At 41.7% G+C, this 15,182-nt stretch overlaps 1 protein-coding gene across 1 annotated transcript in view; it reads left to right on the plus strand.

Moving 5' to 3' along the window:
* Positions 1-15,182, plus strand: part of gpc6a (glypican 6a) — a 545,671-nt gene that overhangs the window by 367,037 nt on the left and 163,452 nt on the right. The window lies entirely within an intron of this gene.

Genomic DNA, 15,182 nt, shown 5'->3' on the forward strand with positions numbered 1-15,182 from the left:
TTTGTTGAGGCTGATAGTATTGAATCATCATTAACAGCATAATATATATAAAGATTAATTTTAACTCGATTGCCTTGTCAAGAATGATGTGAATTGCTTACAGTGAGAGATTTAAGTAAAAATACTGCAGAAACATTTTATGTTTAGCCCATTCCTACCTTCTCCCCATACCCCCTGACTCTGCTATTCTTAAGAGCTCTATCTAGCTCTCTCTTGAAAGCATTCAGAGAATTGGCCTCCACTGCCTTCTGAGGCAGAGAATTCCACAGATTTACAACTCTGACTGAAAAAGCTTTTCCTCATCTCTGTTCTAAATGGCCTACCCCGTATTCTTAAACTGTGGCCCCTGGTTCTGGACTCCATCAGCATTGGGAACATGTTTCCTGCCTCTAACGTGTCCAACCCTTTAATAATCTTATAAGATCCCCTCTCATCCTTCTAAATTCCAGTGTATACAAGCCCAGTCGCTCCAGTCTTTCAACATATGACAGTCCCGCCATTCTGGGAATTAACCTAGTGAACCTACGCTGCACGCCCTCAATAACAAGAATATCCTTCCTCAAATTTGGAGACCAAAACTGCACACAGTACTCCAGGTGCGGTCTCACTAGGGCCCTGTACAACTGCAGAAGGACCTCTTTGCTCCTATACTCAACTCCTCTTGTTATGAAGGCCAACATTCCATTGGCTTTCTTCACTGTCTGCTGTACCTGCATGCTTCCTTTCAGTGACTGATGCACTAGGACACCCAGATCTCGTTGTACGTTCCCTTTTCCTAACTTGACACCATTCAGATAATAATCTGCCTTCCTATTCTTACCACCAAAGTGGATAACCTCACACTTATCCACATTAAACTGCATCTGCCATGCATCCGCCCACTCACACAACCTGTCCAAGTTACCCTGCAACCTCATAGCATCTTCCTCACAGTTCACAATGCCACCCAGCTTTGTGTCATCTGCAAATTTGCTAATATTACTTTTAATCCCTTCGTCCAAGTCATTAATGTAAAGTCATTATTATTTTTTAATTCACAGTTATTGCATTGAAATTTGCAATAAGTCAATTTTGCTGCTAAATATTTGCTTAGTGGCCTCAACTGGATGACACAGTTGGTAATTCTCTTCTGTAACCTTACCGTAGATTAAACAGATTCAGAGCAAATAAACTTAAAATCTAGGGCGAGAGACCTGATATGAAAAGCTTCATGGAACCATATAACTGGAAATGTTATGGCCATTCATCCCCTTGAATGTTCATAGTAGGGCAATCCCGTCAATCCCATTCAATCTTTATTTCCCAATGCACCCCAAATTATTCTCGCCAAATTGGCTATCCGCACGAAACTGCTGTTAATCAATTAAAGATTACCTTCATATTTTTGTTAAAAAAACATTAACTCACCTAGGCTTTCCCATTAAAGGAGAATGAATGAACCTCCACTAAATGTGGCAGTCATAGCCAGAATAAAGGACCATTAAATGTTGAAACTCTTGCTTGGTGCACAAGGAGAAATTTTGTAGTTTGTCACTTGAAAGTTACATTTACATCTGCCCAGCTACCTCAGAGTTGAACCATTTTGGAGAAATATCTAGTCTTCTGAAAAGTTCTTGAATGATTAAAACAACTGTTAAACACATTCTGTAGTTTATAATAACCTTCTCACTAAATTAACATAATTTCATTCTATGATAAACATCTGGCAGTTTGTCAATATGTTTCTTATAAAAGCATAGGGAACATTGTACAGTACTTGTAGCTTTAATTTATATCAGGCCAATTCCTAAATTTTGGATGTCAGCCTTGGACTGGTAGCTAAAGTTTAGTTAAATAAACTTGAATATTAGTTTGAATGTAGCAATATGGAACTTGTTCACTTGATACTAAAAAACAGATTGTTGACATAAAATTCCACTTCTGAATGTAGAACATAACCATCCATGTAAACAGTCTGGTTGACAATGTGCTTTTCATTCTACAGTTGTGTTTTCATTGAAGTGTTTTCATACAATTGATGTAGTAATCATTGCAAGTAGTAGCTACGTAAAAACAGAATATGTAGAGAACTACAATCTGACCATGTTTTCCATTCCCCTGTTGCTGGATTAATGCTATACTCCCCTTTCGACTTCAGTATCACACACTGATCTTTGCTTCAGCTATGGTTTTGCAACTTTCTTCACAAACTATTTTGGTTTCATGCATCTTTCCATGTGTTTCCAACATTCTCTCTGGTTATATCTACATCTTTGTTTTGCACTATCTGGGCTGAATTGTCTCATTCTGTTTCTATTTTACTATGTTTCTCAGTTTCCAACCTGACATTCCACCTGTAGCATAGAGCACTGAAATTCTTTTATATTAGTAGCCTTACAAATATATGTGGCAGATTCCAACATTTCTGCTAAGAAAGAAATCCTAAAGCTTAATGTGGCATATTTTGGTTTCTGCCATAGGGTAAAGTCTACTGGTGTGTACAGTGGTTAGACTCACACAGTACACCTTTGATGGGATCAGTGGCACAGACAGGCACAATTCCTACACTGGGGACACAAGAGACTGCAGATGCTGGAATCTGGAGCAACAAATATTGTGCTGAATAAACCCAGCGGGTTAAGCAGCATCCATGGTGGGAAATTAACAGACTTTTGGGTTGGGACACTTCTTCAGATTCATGGAATGGGGGTCCATGGAAGGCTGGTGAAGAGAGGTAGGGATGGGGCAAAGCCTGCCAAGTGATAGGTGGATTCAGGTGAGGAGGGGTGATTGCCAGATGGGTGGAGATAGTGCCAAAGGCTAGAGATGAAATGGAGACAAAAGAATGACAAATGTGGAAGGAAGAGGAGGAGTGAAATATAAAGCCGGATGGACAGATAGTTTAGTTTAATTTACTGTCATGTGTACTGAGGTACAATGAAAAGCTTTTGGTGTATGCTTTCCAATCAAAGAAAATACTATACATGATTGCAATCAAGCCATCTATAGTGCACAAAAAAAGGGATAAAGGGTACAACATTTAGTGCAAGATAAAGTCTGATTGAAGATAATTCAAAGGTCTCTAATGAGGTAGATGAGAGGTCAGAACCACACTCTGGATGGTGAGAAGACGGTTCAGTTGTCTGATATCGGTGGAAGTGGATAGGAGGAAGGGGGAAGAGGGGGAATAACAGGAAAGTAGGGTACTCGGGCTTGGGAGATGAGCAAAAGGAGAAGGAAACAGGGTGATGGGGGTAGTGGCAAAAAGATGTGCACACCGGCAGTAGGAATTGCACTATGTTGTAAGTAATCTGTATACCTGTACTTTTTTAGGTATAAAAAAAGTTACTTGATTATAGAGTGCAACATGATTATGATGATGGAAAGATTAAATCACACAGCTCTGGAAATTTGATCAGACATTAATGATTGCAAATAGCTGTTGTTGCACCAAAAGCATAATTTGTACATCAGAACAGCATAGAAGGACATCATTCATGCTATGAAGAGATGTGCTTGTTACTTGCGCAGAACCATTATTTTTCAACAGCACTGGTTGTTGAATAGGTTTCAGTCCAAAGTTAGGAACCCCATGCAAGTAAGTTCCCTCATTTACACTCTTCCTTTTGGAAAAGGACACGCCCTCCACTAAATCCAAAAATGCCATCCCTTGACCTCATGATCACCATCAATTTTGGCCCTCACGCTAGACTTTGATTTCTTCACCTAATCTCTCATCAATCCCTGTCCATAGCCGCCACTTTTGGCTTCCCAGCTTCTCAAATGCTCAATCTATCCCTCAAGCATGTGCTGCAATGCCGAAGTCAAAACCCTGATACAGAGTGGTGAGATCAAGTCCCCAGCACAATTGCTGGCCCACTGGCCCTCAAGACACTTCAAACCTGGACACGGGCCTCATCATAGATTTCCTTTGCATCTTCTGCAATGCCAAAATATGTGACCGAGGTCATTCATTTATATCCAATTCCTTGCTCCTTGCATGATGCTGAATTTTACTGCAGTAGTTTTGTGCACCACTATGGTGCAGCTATTAGCACTGCTGCCGCTACATAGTTCCTGAGACTGAAGCATGATATTGACATTGAGTGACATTGATATTGACAGTGAGTGTTGTCTGTTTGGAGTTTTGCACAATTTCTCTGTAACCATGTGCATGTCCTTTGGGTGGTCATAAGGTCATTAGTGATAGGAGTAGAATTAGGCCTTTCGGCCCATCATGTCTACTCCGTCATTCAATTAGGGCTGATCTATCTCTCCCTCCTAAACCCATTCTCCTGCCTTCTCTCCATAACCCCTGACACCCATACTGATCAAGAATCTATCTATCACTGCCTTAAAAATATTCATTGACTTGGCCTCCACAGCCTTCTGTGGCAAATAATTCCACAGATTCATACCCTGTGCTATGGTTTCCTCCTACATCCAAAAGATATATGGGTTGGTAAGTTAATTGGCCACTTTAAGATGTCTGACAGTAAGCAGGTGAGAGGTAGAAACGTGGAAAAATTGATGAGAATATGGAGAGAATAAAAATGGGATTAAGGTAGGATTGGTGCAAGTGGGAGATTGATGATCAGCACCAATTTGCAGGGCAGAAGAGCCTATTTGCATGCTATATCTCTCTATGGCTCAATGACTGGTCATTAGTTCACCCACATCAATGAATTTCAAAGCTATCATAAAATGTCTGGTATGTTTTGAAATGTTTGGAAACTCAGATTATCTATTCGAATAGAACTTCCAGACTACCAAGTTGAAAATCTGCCCATTGTGTTTCAATATGTATAGTTGGAATATTATGTACTTGTGTTCCTCAGCTATTTATTTGTCAACATCGAGTCTTCCTAATTTTCATTAGGTGTGCTAGTTATTTGCAATAATTAAGAAATCTATATAGACCAATGTGAGCACAGGTTGCAAGAAATACTTCAGGATAGATAGTCCGTAATTCGTAAGAGAGAGGGGAAAGAGTGGTATTGCTGTTAATGCAAGAAGGACTCCAAAGCAAATATCAATTAAGAAGCTCCATAACAAGCAGAAATGTGCAGGTTTTTTTCATCTGCTTTGTGGATTCACTTGGCAAAGCGGTGTTCAAATGCAACTTGGACAATTTAAAAGTACCAGCTATTCCTTTCTATTACTATAACTCATATTGAAGACTTTTAGATGGGAAATAATTGAGGACCAAACTAGTATAACATAGCCTTTTGACAGCCATTAATTTCACCAGGAATTTGTTGCCTGGCCTGTTTCCAAAGCCTGGCAAATGCATTCAAGATATTATATTCAAAGGAATCATTGAGAAAGTGAACCTTATTGTTTGTATCCAGTAATTAATGCATTGTTATCACAGCATGAGCAGTCAGATTCTAAAAAGTGAAAAATGCTGCTCATATGTTAAAGTGAGTCATTTTAAATCATGACTTCATAGCCAGTCATAATATATCGCACATTATATTTTATGATGCCTTCACTCAATCAATCTTTTGCAGAGAGTGACGTTCATTGTACCATTGTAGACTTAATTGAGTAGTGATGAGTTGAGCTAATGACAAACTTTAAAAAAAATATATGTTGTAATTAAAAGTATGCTCATCTAAGCAAAGAATGTTAATGATCTGGAATATTAAATGTTTTTGCATTTGCATAAAGCCTCATGTTATTCAAATCTGTGGTAATTATACGCTATCAGACCTGAAAGTTAAAATTAATGTACTTTGAAAGCATGCCTATGATTAAAAATATCAATGTGCATGCACCACAGAAAAAAAGGCCATTTAGCCTGTCGAGTCTTATAAGCTTTATGTAAAAGCAAACCAAGTAACCCCATTCTCTACATAGGCTGTAACTTCTTTCCGTGGATGTACATAGCCAGTTCACGTTTTAATACTACAGTCGAATGTATCTCTACTGCTACTCTTGTCACCACATTCCAGATCCTAACCACTTGCAGTGTAGGGAAAGAAAACATCCTCATATCACTTTTGGATTTTTTGATAATCATTTTCATTCTCTTTTCACTTTCCACCAATGCAAGCAGGTTCTCTCTGCCTGTTTCTACCTCCTTACCACCTCCTCAACTACCTCCTCCCAGTGGCCCAGGAGCTGATCTCCTATTTGCAATGTGGTTTCCCTCCATTGTAAGGCATAATGGATGTGATTATTACTACACAACAACTCCATGAAATATGCAGGGAACACCATTTGCATTTGAAACTGTTGAAGAAGGATGGTGGAGCATTCTTCTCAAATTTGGATGCTTGCAGAAATTTGTTTCCAATCTTTGTCTGCATAATGTTTCTAATCAACTGATCCACCACAGACTCAATTTCAGTTCAAGGAGCAAGCTGGGAAAGAGGTTAAGGCAGGTCAAAGCTTGGCAAGTGATAGGTGGATACATGTGACGGGGTGGTGTTTTTCATCAGATGTGAGGATAAAGGGTAGAGATTAAAAGGAGCCAAAAGGGTGTCAAGTAAGAAGAAAGGAAGAGTGAAATATAAAGCCAGAGCTGCAGTGAATGCAGTGAATGCTCCTGCATGCTTTCAATATTTGTTTACTTGCAGCAGGTACCTAAAAGGATCTGCAGAAGTACCAACAGCACAATTTTTGAAATATCATCCACATCTATTGTCAGACTAAGTGAACACCTGAGAACTCATAGAACTGGAGTGGAAACAAGTTATCCTCAGCCTGAGGGATTATCTAAAGAGAGAAAAGAAATTGGGCAACTCAGATGAGAAGCAGACTGCACCACCTCAGAAGCCTCAATCAGTGACAAGCTGTTCCTGGCCGACTCATCACCATTATGAGGGATGCATGCACAGAAGGTAGGGAGACCTTAGCCTGCAAATGTGATGAGTGAAGGCAGAGACTCAGTCTCCTTGATGCTGGGACATCGAGTGGAGAAACGTTTTCATTGCTGCCCAGTAGACTTGGTGGCATGCTCTTCTCATAGCTTTCAAAGTACAAAACACCCCAATTTCTGCTCTTCGTGATTATTACACCTAATACCGCTGAAAGATTTTTCAGTTGGCAGCTCACAAATGTTTCTGACAGACAAGCAAATGAAACGCTCAGTTTAAAATTTCCAGCAGCAGAGAGTATCTTCAAATTCTTGATTTATTTATGTCTCTGGATTTATCCCTCAAGCTCAGATATTATGATTTACAGTTTTTTTCCTTTGGAAAGGATATATATGGAAGGCTCAATAGTTGTGCTCAACAAAGCCAAATGTTGGGAGTTAGGCAGGCATTGATCTCACACTAGTCATGGTAATCATGGGAGAATTTCCCCCATCATATTTTCACTCAAGTACACTATATTTAGTGAAAACATTAGCCGTTTAAGCACAGAACTCAAAGACTAATTGTGTCAATGTTTCCAGATCCAGGTAAGATACACTGCACAGCCTGTACTATATTTGATGGTTGTCCATATCTGAATAAGCCAATAAGTGGAATTACTAAACCGAAAACTATTAATAACACTTCCATCGGGTGGCGCCAGCAATGGCTGCCTCGCTAACAGTCTGTTTTGTCCTTTTCCTTCTTTGTTGTTTTTAATATGTTTTAGTGTTCTCTAGCTTGTTTTAATAATAATAATAATATTCATTTATTGTCATTGCAACGAGTACAACGAAATTAAAAAATAGCCAATCCTGACGGTGTGTACAAACATATATGCAATAAATGCAAAAACAAATAAATACAATTATATTAAGTACAAGATTTTTTAACGGTGTTGCCTAGTGCAAAGGTAGTGTTCAGTTCTCGTATGGCCCTGGGGTAAAAACTGTTCTTAAGTCTGTTTGTTCGGGATTTGATCGTCCTGAAACGTCGACCAGAGGGCAGATGAACAAACTGACGGTGGCCGGGGTGGGATGGATCTTTTATTATTTTGCCTGCTCTACTGAGGCAGCGTAGGCTGAACAGGTGCTCCAGGGAGGGCAGTGAGCAGCCGATGATCTTCTGGGCCGTTGTGATGACCCTCTGAAGGGCCTTCCTGTCCTTTTCTGAGCAGCTGGCATACCATGTGGTTATACAGTATGTCAGCACACTCTCGATGGAGCAGCGATAGAAGGACATCATGAGCTTCTCCTGCAGGTTGGTTTTCCTGAGGATCCTCAGGAAGTGGAGTCTCTGCTGTGCCTTCTTTACTGTGGTGATGGTGTTGGTAGACCAGGTAAGATCCTCTGCTATGTGCGTACCCAGGAACCTGAAAGCGGGTACCCTTTCCACACAGACCCCATTGATGTAGAGTGGGTCGTATTCTACACTGGTTTTTCTGAAGTCAATTATAAGTTCCTTTGTTTTGGAGGAGTTCAGGACAAGATTGTTCACTGAACACCATGCTGCCAGCCTTTGGATTTCATCCCTATAGGCTGTCTCATCTCCTCCTGAGATGAGTCCAACCACAGTCGTGTCATCCGCGAACTTGATGATGGTGTTGGTGGGATGGGTGGGGGCGCAGTCGTGAGTGTAGAGGGAGTAAAGGATGGGGCTCAACACACAGCCCTGTGGTGAGCCGGTGCTCAGTGTAATGGTGGAGGAGAGGTGAGGGCCTATTTTGACGGTCTGGGGGCGGTTGGTCAGGAAGTCCTTGATCCATTGGCAGATGGTTTGGGAAAATCCAAGGTCAGAAAGTTTGGTGACCAGTCTGCTCGGGATGACCGTGTTAAAGGCAGAGCTGAAGTCGAGGAAGAGCATCCTCACATAGCTCCCCTGGTGTTCAAGGTGGGTCAGTGCAGTGTGAAGAGCAGTGTCGATGGCATCCCCTGTAGACCTATTTGCTCTGTAGGCAAACTGGTATGGGTCGAAGGTGGGTGGGAGGCTGGCTTTGATGTGCTGCAGGACCAGTCTCTCGAAGCACTTTGTGATGACCGGTGTGAGTGCTACCGGACGGTAGTCGTTAAGGCCGCTGATGACAGACTTTTTCGGCAGTGGAATGATTGTGGCGGACTTCAGGCAGGGAGGGATGGTGGATTTTAAAAGGGACAGGTTGAAGATTTCTGTGAGGAGTGGGGGGGTTGGGGGAAACTGTTTTTAATCCCTTACCTTGATGGAGATGCGTATCGTATTTCCGTCCACACTGTGGCCTAAATTTGTGGAGCTGGCAGCGTCTGCTGGAGACCGGCTTTGGGGGCTCCAACTATGGGAGCCTGTGGACTTATCATCGCGGAGCTCGTGGTCCCTGGTTAGGTACCGATTGCGGGAGCTCCAAGCCACAGGAGCTTCGACCACCCCGACGCGGGAGCTTCGATTGCCCCGACGCGGGAGCTTCGATTGCCCCGACGTGGGAGCTTCGATCGCTGGCTGCGGGAGCTTCGATCGCCGGCTGCGGGAGCTTCGACCGCCCCGACATGGGAGCTTCGATCGCCGGCTGCGGGAGCTTCGACTGCGGATGGTTCGACTCTCCCGACCGCGGGAGAATAAAGAGGGAAGATTAGACTTTATTACCTTCCATCATAGTGAGGAAAGTGGGGAATCCGCTGTGGTGGATGTTTATGTTAACTTTTATGTAGTTGTGTGTCTTGTTGCTTATTTTAGTACAACTGCATGGTAATCGAGTTTCACTGTACCTTAATTGGTACATGTGACAATAAACTGACTTTGAAACCTTGAACTAAGAAAGAAGAGATGTACTTGATGAGTGGAGAAAGAACAGAATTGAGCTACTGGCCCAGTTGCAGTACTTCATTTTTTAATGAGATGCTGAGAGAGGCAGCTTTAACTTGGTGGCTATCATTCAGCTCGGGGTTCAAAGGTGGATCAGAGAATATTTAGTCATAATATTTTTGTTTAATGTCTTTTCAGTTTTAATTACAATTAAATTTTGGTTTATTATTAGCCTGTACTGTCACTATCGTAATTTATGCTTGTTAAAAATGTTTAAAACTACGAGTTTTAATGAGAAATTAATGTCCAGTAATCATTTTGCAAGGGGCATGAAGTATGTCTTTGAGGTCTGGCCTTTCATTTATATATCAAAAATTAATTATATTTTCTACTGTTTACAAACCAAACAGTAAGTCATTAGTCAATGACAACTTGGCTTTATTTAGTGACCATAACATAGTAAAATGTTTCAAGGAGTGCATCACAGAAACAATAAAAAACAAACCTGAAACTGACCCTCACGAGGAGCAAATAGGAAAAAAGTATTGTTGCAGAGGTACATTTTAATGTAAGTTAGAGAGAAACAGGCGTCAGTCACAGTGCCGTAGCGGAAGAGCTACTGCCTTACAACGCCAGGGACCCGGGTTCGATCGTGACCACAGGTGCTTGTCTGTCGTGAGTTTGTGCGTTCTCCTCATGACCGCGTGGGTGTTGTCCGTGATCTTCGGTTTCCTCCCACACTCCAAAGACGTACAGGTTTGTAGGTTAATTGGCTTGGTATAAATGTAAAATTGTCCCTAGTGTGTGGAGGATAGTGTTAATGTTTGGGGATCGCTGGTCGGTGTGAACTCAGTGGGACATGGGGCCTATGTGTCTGCGCTGTAGCTCTAAGATAAACTGAGAAATGGTATGATGCAGGGAGGTTGTGTGGGAATGTCAAAGATCAGATCCAAGATAGCTGAAGATTCAGCCACCCACTTAGGACAAAATAAAATTTGTGTGTAGAAATCTCTGAGATTTTATGGGAAGAATAAGGCATTGGAAGATTCGAAAATAAGGGACGAAGTTTAAATCTGAAGCATTATCAAACTAGGAGCCAGTATGATGAATCAGACCATGTCCAAGTTGTGAGTTTGTGATTTTGTAATAGGCTTTAAGTACATCTTCACAGCTGTACACAAAGTGGTTTGAGAGATACATATAGTTACAGAGCAGCTGATAGTGTTCAGAATGAGAGATTATAAAAAGAAAAAAGACAAGAGTATTTGTTGCAAGCACGTATCTTCCATAATTCAACTTTGTTCAAGTGACACAAGCTTGATTTTTTTTCTCCATTTTATACATTCTGATAACATGGGTTATACTGGTTACAATTTACTTCACGTACAGAATGTCACTCAGCTGTAGCATGTTATTACTAAAACCAAAGAATGGCACAAGTACAGGGTTGGTTAATGAGAAGTGAAGTGCCATCTGTTCAAACTCAAAAGCTGCTGAAACATTAAGTCAGCCAGCTGAGAAAAGTGCTTCAGGCAGATTGAGTTGTGGTTCTGACATCAATGTGATTGATTGGTCATCTTTGCTGTGGCTTAACAATCGATATGTTGTTCAAAAATAAACAATGTGAATATCACAACTGTTCAAAGCACCACTTCCCATCATTTAGCAAAGGCAGTGTCCAGCCTGGAACTAAGTAACCCATTTTCAGCAGTCTGTCACTCTTATGAGGTAGGAAGCCATCACAATTAGGTTGCATCTTCCTATATACAGTGTAAGTCAGTCAAGAGATATACTAGCTTCACTGATTTCTCCTCAACAATCTCTGGTTGTAACATTCTCAGAAAAACCCCCACTCTGGGACAAAAATGTAATGGTTTACCAGCAATTTGTATTGCAAGAAGATTGCAGTTGAAGGCTTTTAATTTCATTTAGTTTAGAGCTGCAGCACGGCAACAGGCCCTTTGGCCCCCCGGGTCTGCACCGACCATTCTATATTATCACACTTTCTCATCCATTCCCTACATTACTAGGGGCAATTTATATAGGCCCATTAATCTACAAACCTACACGTCTTTGGGATTTGGAAGGAAACCGGAGCACCTGGAGGACACCCACTCAGTCACATGGAGAATGTGGAAGCTCCACAAAGACAGCATCCAAGATCACGATCGAATCCAGGTCTCTCATGCTGTGAGGCAGTGGCTCTTCCAGCTGTGCCACTGTGCTGCCCTTTTGATAAAGCAGGTAGAGTGGCATAGATTACCAGCAAACAAGTTCAGTGCCAGCACGGATTTGTGCTTCTGGTTTCCTGGGGGTTGTGTGTGAAGAAAGTATTACCCAGGGCAGGGGCAGAAGAGAGGGGGATAAAACAGATATTCTCAAAGTCATCCACACACCCACTGACCAGTTTATCTTACAACCGGCAAGCACCGGGGCAGAGGGTGAACAGCTGCCAAGGTTGTTTAAGAAAAGCCTGGCTACCCAAACAGGCCAAAGGGTTCCAATTATTTCCTTTGAGTTCTGGTCAGGTTGCATATCAAAAGAATTACATGTTTCCAGGTAAAGCCAAATCCAGCTGGTTTGATTCTTTTTTAATTTTAAAAGGGGTTAAAATTTTAAGATGTAACAGGACTAAGTATGAGTTACTGGGGGAGTGTAGATAGCTGAGGATGCCAGGCATTCCAGTTTCACTGCACACATCTCGCGGGATCAGAAGTGTCAGTCACAAACGTGAATGGCATGATATTGCAGCTTTTTGGGGATGATACCTTTGTCTATGAATGGCTTGTTGCTGGAAGGAGACAGGTAGGTCAGGGGATTTGCTTAAAGTGGACAAGGAATAAGGGGTCTATATTTTCACCGTTTTCTCTTCCACACCTCAATTAGAGGTCCACGTGCTGCTTGGTATTGTTCTGGCTGAATATGACTGCAGGTGAGAGGCTAAGGAGGTACCCAAACAGACTGCTGTTGCCAATGCTGAGGTAGCACAAGGGCTGCCTTAGCAAAGGCAGTTTGCTGCACTCACAGAATGGCTTTAACAGCTTGTGAACACCTGCCTCTAGGCTCATTGCCAGTCAAAGTTCCAGTGTTAATGAATAGACAATAGACAATAGATGCAGGACTAGGCCATTCAGCCCTTCGAGCCAGCACCGCCATTTAATGTGATCATGGCTGATCATCCCCAATCAGTACCCTGTTCCTGCCCTCTCCCTATGCCCCCTGACTCCGCTATCATTAAGAGCTCTATCTAAATCTCTCTTGAAAGCATCCAAAGAATTGGCCTCCACTGCCTTTTGAGGCAGAAAATTCCACAGATTTACAACTCTCTGAGTGAAAACGTTTTTCCTCATCTCCGTTCTAAATGGCCTACCCCTTATTCTTAAACTGTGGCCCCTGTTTCTGGACTCCCCCAACATTGGGAACATGTTTCCTGCCTCTAGCGTGTCCAATCCCTTAATAATCTTATATGTTTCAATAAGATCCCCTCTCATCCTCCTAAACTCCAGTGTATATTAATGAATATTAATGGGTTTTTAATATTCACAAGCAATAAGTAACATTCAGGACCTGCTAAATTAATGTTATTGAAATAAATTACGTTTCAAACAATACCGACTGCACTAAAAATATTTCCATACTAGAAATCAATTAAAAAAAAGAAATATGAGTAATATAACTCAGCTCCAAAAGTTGTTCTCCCAGTAACATTGATTTGGAAGGGTGAGATCAAACATGAAACAGGATTAATGAGCAGAATTCCCAGCATGAGAACTGGGAAACCCATGAAACCTTCTATGCCACTGCCATAGTTAGACTGATGCCAGTGACTTGGGGCCTCCATGGGAAAACCCCAGACACTGACTTCAAAGATTTGCAAGATAGATCTGTTTGGTACAAAATAGCCTACAGGAAGGCTTTGAATATCAAACTCGTAGTTGAATGAGTAGTCCAAGGGGACATTTGCATTTTATCTTATAAGTTGTCTTTAATGTTCTATATTATTATCAGCAAGTGGATTTGGATGGCAGTAATCATCATCGGCGGTCACACGAAGCGAGTATCTCCATAGAGGACACCTGCGCGTGACTTTGTTTAACGTGGGGAGACTGGTGCACAGACAGCCATCATACGGTCCTTGAAAGATCTGGGTCAGGATCCAGTGGCGTGGAATCCAAGACGACACTCCACTAAAGTCAGCCATCATCCTCCGCCTGTTCCACCGTTGAGGTCTTGGTTGGAATGCTCTTTGTCAGGGACCTCCCCCTTGACCTTACTGCCATGGGTGACCCTACCAGGCAGGAGCTTATTTCCAGATGGCACCGCTCTCTGGATCTCAGGACCACACAAGTTCTTCTCCACGACAAGGTGACAATCTACGGAGAAGATGGCAGTAATAAACACTGATTTATCCTTGCCGCATCCCTCCAAAATAGCTATTGCGGTGAATTGAGACGCAAAGGATGGCACACTGGATGGCACAATGATGCTTTCGTACTGATGTTCATGATGTATTTAGTTACCGATCTTGGGTTCCCTCTGATGAGACACGCAGAGAGGTTTACTGGAATGCTGCCTTGATTAAAAGGTAATAGCAGTAAGGAGAAGTTGGACAAAACTGGATTGTTTTCTCTGGAGAATCGGAGGCTGTGGGGAGATCTGATAGATGTATACAAAATTATGAGAGGCATAGATAAAGTAGACAGTCAGAACCATTTACCCACGGTGAAAATGTCAAAGATGTTCTGTACTATAAGAACATTTAAAACATTTAAAAGACATATGAACAGGTTCATGTATGGGAAAAGTATAGTAGGCTATGGGCCAAACACAGCAGGTGGGACTAGTTTAGATGGAGCATCTTGGTCAAAATGGGCAGTTGGGTTGAAGGGCCTGTTTCTGTGCTATATGACTCTGTGTTAGATGGCATAGCTTTGAGGAACAAGGGACAAAGTTTAAAAGAGATGTGCAGGCAGAAGAGATTAGATTAACTTGGCATCATGTTTGAACACAAACATTGTGGTGTTGTGTTGAGTAGGCCCATAATCAATTCTCCTCTAATTAACGGAACTTGTTTGTTCCAATAGGAGCCCATCCAATCTGCCAAGGTTAAGAACAGCTTTGCCCTTGAAAGAAGAAGGAGGATTGTTCATGAGTGAATGATCTGTGCACTGTATGCCTTGCATGTTTGAGTAGCTGGACGTTTATGTACATTGTGAAGTGTGTGTGAGAATACTAGAGGAGTGAAGTATGTGGGTGCAGTGGTTCACGTATTGATAGATGGAAGTTCCTATTTGCACTGATCTGGACCACAACTGTGTGGTCATCCAATTTCACCATGTTAAAGAGACAAATCAATTGTGCCGGTTCAGCACTATCCGGATTCATCTCAAGCATCTTCCAGTTTCTTAAAATTTAGCAGAATTGTGCCAAGATTTTACTTTCCCACTGATTCTTTAAAAATTATTTATTCTATGGACATTAACTTGGTATTGACTCCAAGCTGAACTCCTTCAATTTTAAGGAAATAGATAATAAGTTGGTAAAGAAATGGAAGTAGGAGTTCACATT

The sequence above is a fragment of the Rhinoraja longicauda genome, chromosome 7, assembly GCF_053455715.1.
Source record: "Rhinoraja longicauda isolate Sanriku21f chromosome 7, sRhiLon1.1, whole genome shotgun sequence".
In the NCBI taxonomy this organism is placed as follows: domain Eukaryota; kingdom Metazoa; phylum Chordata; class Chondrichthyes; order Rajiformes; family Arhynchobatidae; genus Rhinoraja; species Rhinoraja longicauda.